Raw genomic sequence first — 9,937 nt, 5'->3', positions numbered from 1 at the left:
AACGATTTTCGGAATTTAATATTGGTTTTAATTAATTTTGAAATTGCAAATGCAAAGAGATTTTATCGCCTCTTCCGTATGTGATAGGTACTGGTACTATACACATTATCCTTAAAAGACAATTTTTTAAAATGACCGTAACGATGTATCGACACTAGAAACCGAAATCGCCTATTTTGACCTTTTTTGACTGCTGAGGCATCATTCCGGTGGTCCAAATCTCTGGAATTTCTAGCGGTTGGCTGCGCCGCGATGATATTTATCACATACTAAATTGAGAAAAATCCTCAGATATCAAGAACAATAAAAATTCGATAAAATACGGCAATTTTTTAAGCAAAAAACCTTTGATTGTTGGGGGCGGGTTTTGAATTTATTTTGAACGTTCTCGGAATCCAACACTCTTCTATTTTTAATATGTGATAGCTAGAATCCCAAGGTACATTCTGTGCATATTTGAAGGCAATCGGAGCACAGGAACGTTGCCTGGGCAGAGCAAATCAAAGGCTTCTTCGTCTTATGACCTTAAACACTGCGTATAAATTTAAAGTCAATCGGATATTAACAGCAAAAGGGGGGCGACGACAATATACGACCACATTTCAATGTGGGCCTATAAAAAGTAAATCATTGCCAATAGAAAAGACCCACCTTTCCCCCAACAACAACCATGTAATGCACTAGCTATAATGGGGATTTTTCTGGAACACAGCGAAATGGGTCTTTTAAAATGTTCACAAGTGTATCACAAGGAGGGTTTGCTTCTTCTCTATGGGACACCCGATACCACTTCTCAACGAGGAATTCAGTCACACAGCCAACACCATTTTGTATGTTTGTGTAATCTTTATTCAGTATAAATCAAGTAATACAAATAAAAAAATACTTGGATTGATGAAAACATAATTTTTGAGAGTTATTCATACATGTAGCATAATTGTTCTTATTTAAAAAATGTACATGATTACATGTTTGTCATAAACAACATTAAATAAACAATCATGTTTCTTCACGATAACAGTAACAGTATAACAATTGTATGAAATATATTTTCCTTTATTTTTTTTTATTTTTAGAAAGGCCACTTCCTTGGTTTAAAATATATCATAAATTGTAGTTATCTAACATATACTTCCATGTATGTTTATCTAACAGATTACCACGTCGCCTTATCTAACAGAGAGTAAATGGTATACAATATCAAATTATAATCTACCAGCATTACTTGTTTCAGTAATTTAATCGTGTGTTATTCTTGTATTTAAGTGAGAAGAGTGAATAAACTATCATGGGTTGAAACAAATATATTGGAGTAGAAATAAACATTGTATATTGGTTTGCAAATAAATAATTGGTACAGATAATGCAATGTCATACAACATACTTTTTGGATTCGGTACAAATACAACCTTTTTATCATCAATGAAAATAATGTGATTTCAAAGTAACGATGAATAAAAAAACATTGCTTATATAAAGTACATGTAATTGGGTTCATTTAATTCACTTTGTATCTATAATATACATGTAGTATTAAACAATAAATATATTGATTAATGCCAATTCTATACAAATCTCATAGTTGTATTCATGTTTTCTTTACCATAACAAGAAACAGTACAACAGATTTAGTAACAATATATTCCTTTCTACATCCGTCAGAGTGGTTGATGATTCATAGATTCTAATAACCCCTTTTGAAGTTTATATGAAAGCTTTGATATCTGCTATGCAGATCTAGTTATTATTATTATTATTATTTACCGCGGGAGCCTAGATCTCCATGATCGAAAACAGATATCGATCTGGAATTAGATTTTCTATTGGGAAACCATGTGGTGGCTACTTGATAAAATATTTTTGAAATTTCTGCGCATACCGGAAGTGACCGAACTTTGTACGTTGTCTAAAAATTGAAAATTGGCCATAGTTTCGTCAATTCTTTATCCATTTTCAAGCAAATTACATTTTTGGAATCCCTGAATCTTTTCTGAGACAATGGCTATCTCACATTTTTCAATTTCGAACATTCGTCTATGACTTTTATCGTTCGAAAATTGAAATCATGTTGTTTACGAGACAATTTTTGTTATTTTTCAAAATTTTCAAATTTGACTTACATTTTTGGATACCTGAAGTCCATCCGATTCCAGTAATATAAGTTTTATTCAGAGTTATCGCCCTTTATTTTTCGATATTTTTCGAATTTTTTTCCCATTTTGTGAGCTCGGGTTTCGTTTTATGGCAGAATTGACGTTTCTGAAACTTCTGGAACATGAAGTTATAGTCCAATACCAACTTATAAAGCAATTTCGACAAGAATCCTTAAACCGGAAGTAGTCGAAATAATATGCGATATTTTGAAAAAAACGTGAAAAATTGGTGTTTTGGGTAAAAACACGATTTCTCCGTCCGATATCAACGGATTAAACAAATTAAGGTATCAATTGGTCGGGCGGTGATTGGACCACTGAATGATACCCAATTCCTGCGGATACTATGATCAGGCAGCAAAATATGGCACGCTGAAAATCAAGTATTTTCTGATTTTTAGCATTTTTGGACGCCTGTATCTCAAAAACTACGCCAGCGATTTTTATGAAACTTTCTCTATCGAGATACCCTTTGGTAGTCTTGTGTACGAAACATTCCTTTAAGACTTTGATATATCTGGAATAGGTCAAATAACGACCTGAAAACCGAAAAAAGTCGCAAAATCGTGTAATTTTGGAAAATGCTCTATTTTTTTATTTTAAGAGATTATCAAAAAAAGTTACATATTCAGATAGCTGATGTAATTACGATTTTAACGATGTATAATATGTATTGAGTTATTGAAATTTGATTTTCGATATTTTGACATTTTTGGCACCTTTGAACATAGTATTTCTCAGGTGCATTTTTGTCTGATCAGATAATGTAATAAACCATAACAGGGCCCTACGGTTATTTAAGTGCCCAAACCGGTTATTAAAACTACCACGACAGTAATCTCCACACCGGAAGTATTCAAAAAATGTTTAAAAAGGTTTAAACATATGGCGCTTTTGCGAAAACTTGATTTCTCCGTCAGATATTAGCGGACCAAAGTGTCGTTGGATAGCTCCATGGATAAGCCAGTGAAATGATTCGTTGCAACGAGTGAGTATTCCACTAGAAACATCAACGCTATCTGGTTAATAAACGTCCGACGTTATTCGAAACGATATATAGATCTGTATGTAATGTGATTGCTGTTTGGGATTAGGGGATTGTGCCTGGACCATGGTGTTCTTTGTATGCTGTCAAGTCCTCCATTCTACACCACTGTGGAGGGTGATCTGCTAAAACAATACTGTTGAAATATCTTGGTTTACATGCAATCGAACACAGGACCTCTCCAATGTATGCGTGGGACCTTGGTTTTATTTCCCATTCAAATCAGGGCCGGTAGAAGTTCTTCTCGATTTGGGAGAGGCTTCCATCCTAGGTCCTTATAGGCGAGGGTCCAGGGGCCGCAATAACCTGGAGAAAAAGAGTACTTGCTGCAAAATTATTGTTGGGCGGTGACCCCTCCCCCCGCCGTCGGGCCTGTAAATGACTGTTCCGTGCTAGACCCTATTAATTATAACAATGCACTTTCTTAGCCAATACCATGATCAATGACAGGACCGCTAGGTCAGCCAGTCAACGACTTACTCACCGAGCCACAACGATTTGTAAGGATTCTATTTTTTGTTCCAGTTGTGGAGTTATCTGTCCGTGCACAGGATGATATGACTGTGCATCCGAATATATTATGACCTAGGGTCAAATGATGTATGCATAGATCAATTTTATGGGGGGAATTTGGTCCAACGGCTTCACTATGACATACATTTAATTCTAATTCTAAATGTTAGGAGTCTGTAGTTGCCTACTATGACAAATCAAATAATTATATGATGCCCCAATCAAAAGGAACAACCCTGTAAAACAAAAGTACAACGTACTATGAGAGAAACCTTGCCCAGATAGTGGTTCTACAGTCTACTGTTATTTTAAATTCCAACTTCACAGGGATCTTATCATGCATGGCAATTATGGGAGAGAACGAAATGGGGTTTAGCGTCCACTCGACACAAACTAGGTCATTTCGGGACTAACATATGTTTTTAACTTTATTTCAATAATTCGCTTGTGCGTAGGGGTCTTTAGCAGTGGGAGGAAAACGGAGTGCCCAGAGGAAACACACGAGGTTGAGAAGGCGCCCGATCTCCATGCCACATATGCTCACACCTGGGATCGAAACCACAGACGCAAGCCAAAGGTGACCGGCCAGCTAGAGGTCGAAACGCGGCAGTCTAGACCCCCACCCCACCCCACCCCACCCCACCCCACCCCTCCCCTCCGGCAATTATGGGAACCTGGTTTTCAGTCCCACTTAAATGACTATGGGGTGTTCTTTAACGTGCATGGAAATGTGGGCTAAGGATGTCTGGTTTATACAAATGACTGTATGTTGTCTCTTCAGTGTCTTTATTTTACACCACTAGCATGGACCCGCTGGAATAAACACTGTAAACTGGTATCATTTAATCTGGTATATTTAGCACTAATTTAGCATCTATTGATTATTGATGAATAACGATTAATTTTTGAACGGTGATCGAAAATTAAAAGCTTGAAAATTGGCCACTCGTTAACAAAATTGAATGATAAGCTTTAAACTGGACACAAGTACAAATTAGATGAATATGTGAGATTTAAAATGACTTTCACGAATGTTTTAAACAAACATTTGATATCAAACGATTGTTAAAGAATTTAGTGCTAGATACACAGGATTAAATGATACCCAGATTACAGTGATTTCTGATGAACTTTCTCGGCTTACAGAGAATTGAACACAGGAACTCAAGTTCAGACAGGCAATGTCTTACCCACTGAGTATTGAGGATTTGGTTCGAGGTACAAGGGACCTTAGTGGCTTATCCATGTCTGAACAGTGAACACCTATATGTTGTTCCTTGTCAGGCTTTCCATTCTGCCCCACTGACAAGGGAGGATCCATTATGGAAAATCCAAAATAGCTTTCTTGGCAACACCAGCCTTGAACATTGGACCTGTAGGTTAGATAGCTACCAGAAGAGGAATCATAAGGACAGCCAACTTTAATTTTTCCAAACACTGATTATGCATTCTTAATTTATTTTAGATACAATAAGGAACCAGAATAAAGTTGAAGGAAAAACATTAAGATTTCAGCAAGATTCTTTAAAATTGGAAATAAGACATCTTTCCTTGAAAACCTGAAATACAAAATAGTATAAAAACTTTAACTCACTGAGATGCTATGAAAATTCACCTTTTATAAGTGATGACAGTACATGTACATGTATGAGAGTTACAGTTTTATTTACAATCCTAAATTTAACATCAACACATGTATGCACTTACATATGAATGCACCAAAGATCAATTCCACAGACAACACCAAGTAGGCACTATTGCTTTAGTTTTATAGGGTTTGGACGCTACTGCACTTAGTTTACATATCATTGAGACTTACCATAGTGTTGATCTGCCCATCACCAAAAACAAAATAATAATCCAGTTTGAAAAAGTACAGGAGCTCCAATAACAGTCAATAATAAAAGCTAAAAAAAATTAAAAAATACAAAATTATAATTTTGTAAATCAAATGATATATGAAATGAAATATCAATGAGGTTTTAATGTCCTACTGCTGCTTATAAAAACAGCCATGCACCATGCAGTAGTTTTTGGCATGGAATATGGCCAACTGCTATTTTGCTTTCTCACTTTCAAGGTTTTGCTATGAATCTATGAGGTAAATTTTCTGTAGTCTTATTTGTTTTTCTAACTGTTCTTTTTTAATGCTCTCAACTTGTGCATGAGACCTTGGTTTTCACTCCAATGCAAAGCTATAGTCACTGTTCTGTTCTTTCTGGCTGAACCATTAATATTGCACAGGGACAGGATGTAAGTGAATAAGTGACAACACCAAGTAGGCGCTATTGCTTTAGTTATATAGGGTTTGGACGCTACTGCACTTAGTTTACATATCATTGAGACTTACCACAGTGTTGATCTGCCCATCACCACCAAAAGCAAAATAATAATCCAGTTTGGTACAAGTACAGGCGCTCCAATAACATTCAATAATAAATGCTAAAAAAAATTAAAAAATACAAAATTATAATTTTGTAAATCAAATGATATATGAAATGGAATATCAATGAGGTTTTAATGTCCTACTGCTGCTTATAGAAACAGCAATGCACCATGCAATAGTTTTTGGCATGGAATATGGCCAACTGCTATTTTGCTTTCTCACTTTCAAGGTTTTCCTATAAATCTATGAGGGAAATTTTCTGTTCTCTTATTTGTTTTTCTAACTGTTCTTTTTTTAATGCTCTCAACTTGTGCATGAGACCTTGGTTTTCACTCCAATGCAAAGCAATAGTCACTGCTCTGTTCTTTCTGGCTGAACGATTGTGGCTTCCAATGAAACGAAATTGTACGCTTACGTTTTCTACACCTACTGGGCTAATGAAGACGGCAATACACCATACAGTGTGCATTGAGGGAAATCTTAGCTGCCAAGGGAACTTTTCTGGGCACGCCAACGTATACATGGGTCCACGCTCCACGGCTTGTGTTCCATCGGCACGACTAGACAGGTGTCCTTGTGAGGCCTAAGCAGGGAGCAGGAAATCTTAGCTGGCAGTGCCACTATTGCCTACTCTTACACTGAATACTAACTGCCATGAGATCTTTTCTGGGCACGCCAACGTATACAATACATTGGTCCACGCTCCATGGCTTTGTGTCCCAAAGGCATGACTAGACAGGTGTCCTTGTGAGGCCAAAGCAGAGAGCAAATATGCTACCTTGAGGCTCATGAGCAAGTATCTCAGACACCATGGCTACCTAGTTACTATACTTGCAACCTTAAACTGTGTTAAGGTTACAATTGAGACAGCCTAAGAACCATTACGCAAGTTCAAATAGGTTCAAACCTACAATTGTCAACACATATCATTACAGTTTGCATTGGAATAAGTAATTCTATCACAAATGGCGAGGACTGGACCATTAAAATAGTTACCAAACAATTATGTTGTAGGCCCAATGACGTATTACGCAACTTGCCGCCATGACACTGACCAGTTAAAATTTGCGTAGCAGTTGGGTTTCATCAAATCATAATTATGCGGTAAGGCTTCATCTTTATTTCAATGGGACTAGATTTATTATATGTTAAGCTATGTGAAGTACAGATCTGGGTTAGTTTATATGTAAATTAAGGGAGCTATCGGCCAGTAAACTTTTTGTAGTCATTTGCTACAAAACCTGCGCAAAGGAACTGTAGGAAAAGTCACTACTGTGCCTGGAGTAAAACAGATAACATCAGTAGTAGAACAATTTCTACATGGTTACCTATCTTAATGTAAAACTCAAGACTTCCGTTTACTCTTACATTATATTTACCATTTTAATATTGAATGCATTGAAATGTCTAACCCCATATATCCAGGGTAAGGAGTATATGTTTAATATTTCATTATATTATAATTTATACAGTCATATATAATTGAAATTATAAGAGTACTGCTTACCTTGGGTATTAATCTGATGATCAAACTTTATATCTTAAGAAAGTTTAAGGCCAAAGAATAAATCTAATATATATTTTTCCATGATCTGTAATAAACAACTCTCTTAATTAAATATACTTTAATAGTGTAAAAATCTAAAAATGAAATTTCTCCAAAAAGATGCCATTGCTTTAGTTCAAGAGGGTAGGAGTACCAGGGTCTTGATCTGAATATTTGGATGACATTACACTCAGTTTACATAATGGTGTAGATCATGTTCACCATAAGGCATCTTAAATAGTACCGGGAATTCCCGTATTTAAGCCTTCCCGTTATAAAGACGATAGGTTAATAACAAGGTTATTTTAGAGTGGTCTCCCTATTAAATTTTCAATTCACATTGATGGAGTCTGGTCGAATTGGCTTACATTATGATGTTAGCGCCATGAGAGGGTTTCACATCTTTAAAACTCATTGGTTTTTCAAATGCCTCCAATATAATACTGTGTACATTCTGTACTAAACATTGTAATAGTCATACTTAACATAAATGGGTTATTCTTACCATAAGTGCTAATCTGCCAATCACCAAAACATGACAACCAGGTTTGCTCCTAGCAGAAGAATTCTTTTAAGAATTAACTATTCATTAACCCTATAAAGTAAATTTATAAAATAATGTTACTTCAATATTAAATGAAAATAACTTATGTTTCTTTAAGTTTATTGTCAAATCCTTTAATTGCATACACGATATCCATCAGATCTGACAAGAACCATATATCCACGCCACCGAGAATGTTTGGATCTTGGAACTTATGCAGGCGGGGGTTTGCTAGGCTCCTGTTAAGGAAATTTAACATTTGACAATGCATGCTGTCATCGTCTCTTAATGACATAGGCATACATACACAATGAGTTTTTTAAAAGAGAAATAAGAGTTTTATCATACATTATCATCACGTTGTGATTCAATTTCCTTGATGGACAGCATTAAATGTGATGTCACACATGTCTATATCATTATTGCACACTTTCAATGCCAATCCCATTACACCATCTGATCTGATAATGAAGGATTCTATGTAGCAGAGAATGGTGGAGTTTAGACTCCCCAAACCCGACTATGGATCCACCCCTGACGATTTAATAAAAATGACAAGACCGTTCTTTGTTCATCAAAGGATAACCATACATCAGGATCACACTTTGCAAATTGCAATTTATTAGAATTAGAAGAATGTCATTTAGCGAGACAATTGCAACACTCAAATAACTGTTAGTTAAAGATCTAAATGGAAGCTCTACATATATCCTACATTTTTTTGACAAAATATGCTATTTTCAAAGTTGTAATAAAGTTGAGCTGTATCACATGGTCATATTAATACAAATGCTGGGTGATTTATGCAGTATATACCGTTTCCTAGAAACTGGAAGTCTCGCTGTTGCGTGTAATTTCTAAGTCTTGAATAATCTGACAAAATTTTGTTGCACTTCCTAATAAAAATAGTAACAAGACATCACTGGTTCGGATGTTGAAAACACTGATTTTCCGGATGTCTGACATTGAACTGGCTAAGATACTTTTTTAACGCAGATTCCTATGGGTGGGCTATGGTGTGAGTCCAACAATAAAAGCATTGAAATAACATAAGTTGTCCAAAAAGAGCCTCAATCTTGGAAAAAAGTTGAAAAATCCTTAGATTACTGAAAATGATCTTCTAATTTTCTTTCTTTGGAAAACAGCTGAATGGATTTTTCTGAAACTTCTTGTACAGAAGGTAAGGTAACCAAACAACTTGTTAAAGCTATCCCGACAATGATCCAAAAAACGGAAGTAGTCGAAAATTTTTCGGATATTTTGAGAAAAAAAAACGTAAAAATTAAAAAAATGGAGATCTTGCGAAAAAAGTGATTACTACGCCAGATTTCACCGAATCAAAACAACTAAAGTGTCATTGGATATTTCGAACAATGGACAATCTTATGAGATCTAAATGGTAAAAATTCGCGGGTTAAGCAATATATAATGGAACGCTGAAAATCTATTATTTTCCTTTTTGGAGCCTATTCAGACGCTTTTATTTCGAAAACTTCTCTTATTTCCTTTCTTAAACTTCTGTTACTTAGAGTCCTAACGGTGGTCTATGGTGTGAATCCAAATTTAAAAGCCTCAATATAGTATAAATGGTCCAAAAGGGCCACAATCTTCGAAAAGAAGTCGAAAAATCGTTATATCTGTAAATCTGCTTCTAATGGTATAAGGGAGGTAAAACTGCCCAATGGATCTTTCTGAAACTTCTGGTACAGGAAATTAAGTTCCCATACCACTTGTTAAATCTATCTTGATA

General features: G+C 35.6%; 1 long non-coding RNA gene across 3 annotated transcripts in view; it reads right to left on the bottom strand.

The window, feature by feature from the left end:
- Positions 1-5,155: 5,155 nt before the first annotated feature.
- The window catches only part of LOC130013673 (uncharacterized), a 101,189-nt gene continuing 96,407 nt past the window's right edge, over positions 5,156-9,937 (bottom strand). For all 3 annotated transcript variants that reach the window (XR_008788887.1, XR_008788888.1, XR_008788889.1), the window contains exons 4-8: positions 8,149-8,238; positions 7,605-7,689; positions 6,062-6,153; positions 5,531-5,618; positions 5,156-5,270 (exon numbers count right to left, since the gene is read on the bottom strand). This is a non-coding gene — a long non-coding RNA (uncharacterized LOC130013673). The remainder of the gene's footprint in view (positions 5,271-5,530; positions 5,619-6,061; positions 6,154-7,604; positions 7,690-8,148; positions 8,239-9,937) is intronic.

The sequence above is a fragment of the Patella vulgata genome, chromosome 1, assembly GCF_932274485.2.
Source record: "Patella vulgata chromosome 1, xgPatVulg1.2, whole genome shotgun sequence".
Classification (NCBI taxonomy): Eukaryota; Metazoa; Mollusca; class Gastropoda; family Patellidae; genus Patella; species Patella vulgata.
This window is presented reverse-complemented; position numbering and strand designations above follow the sequence as displayed.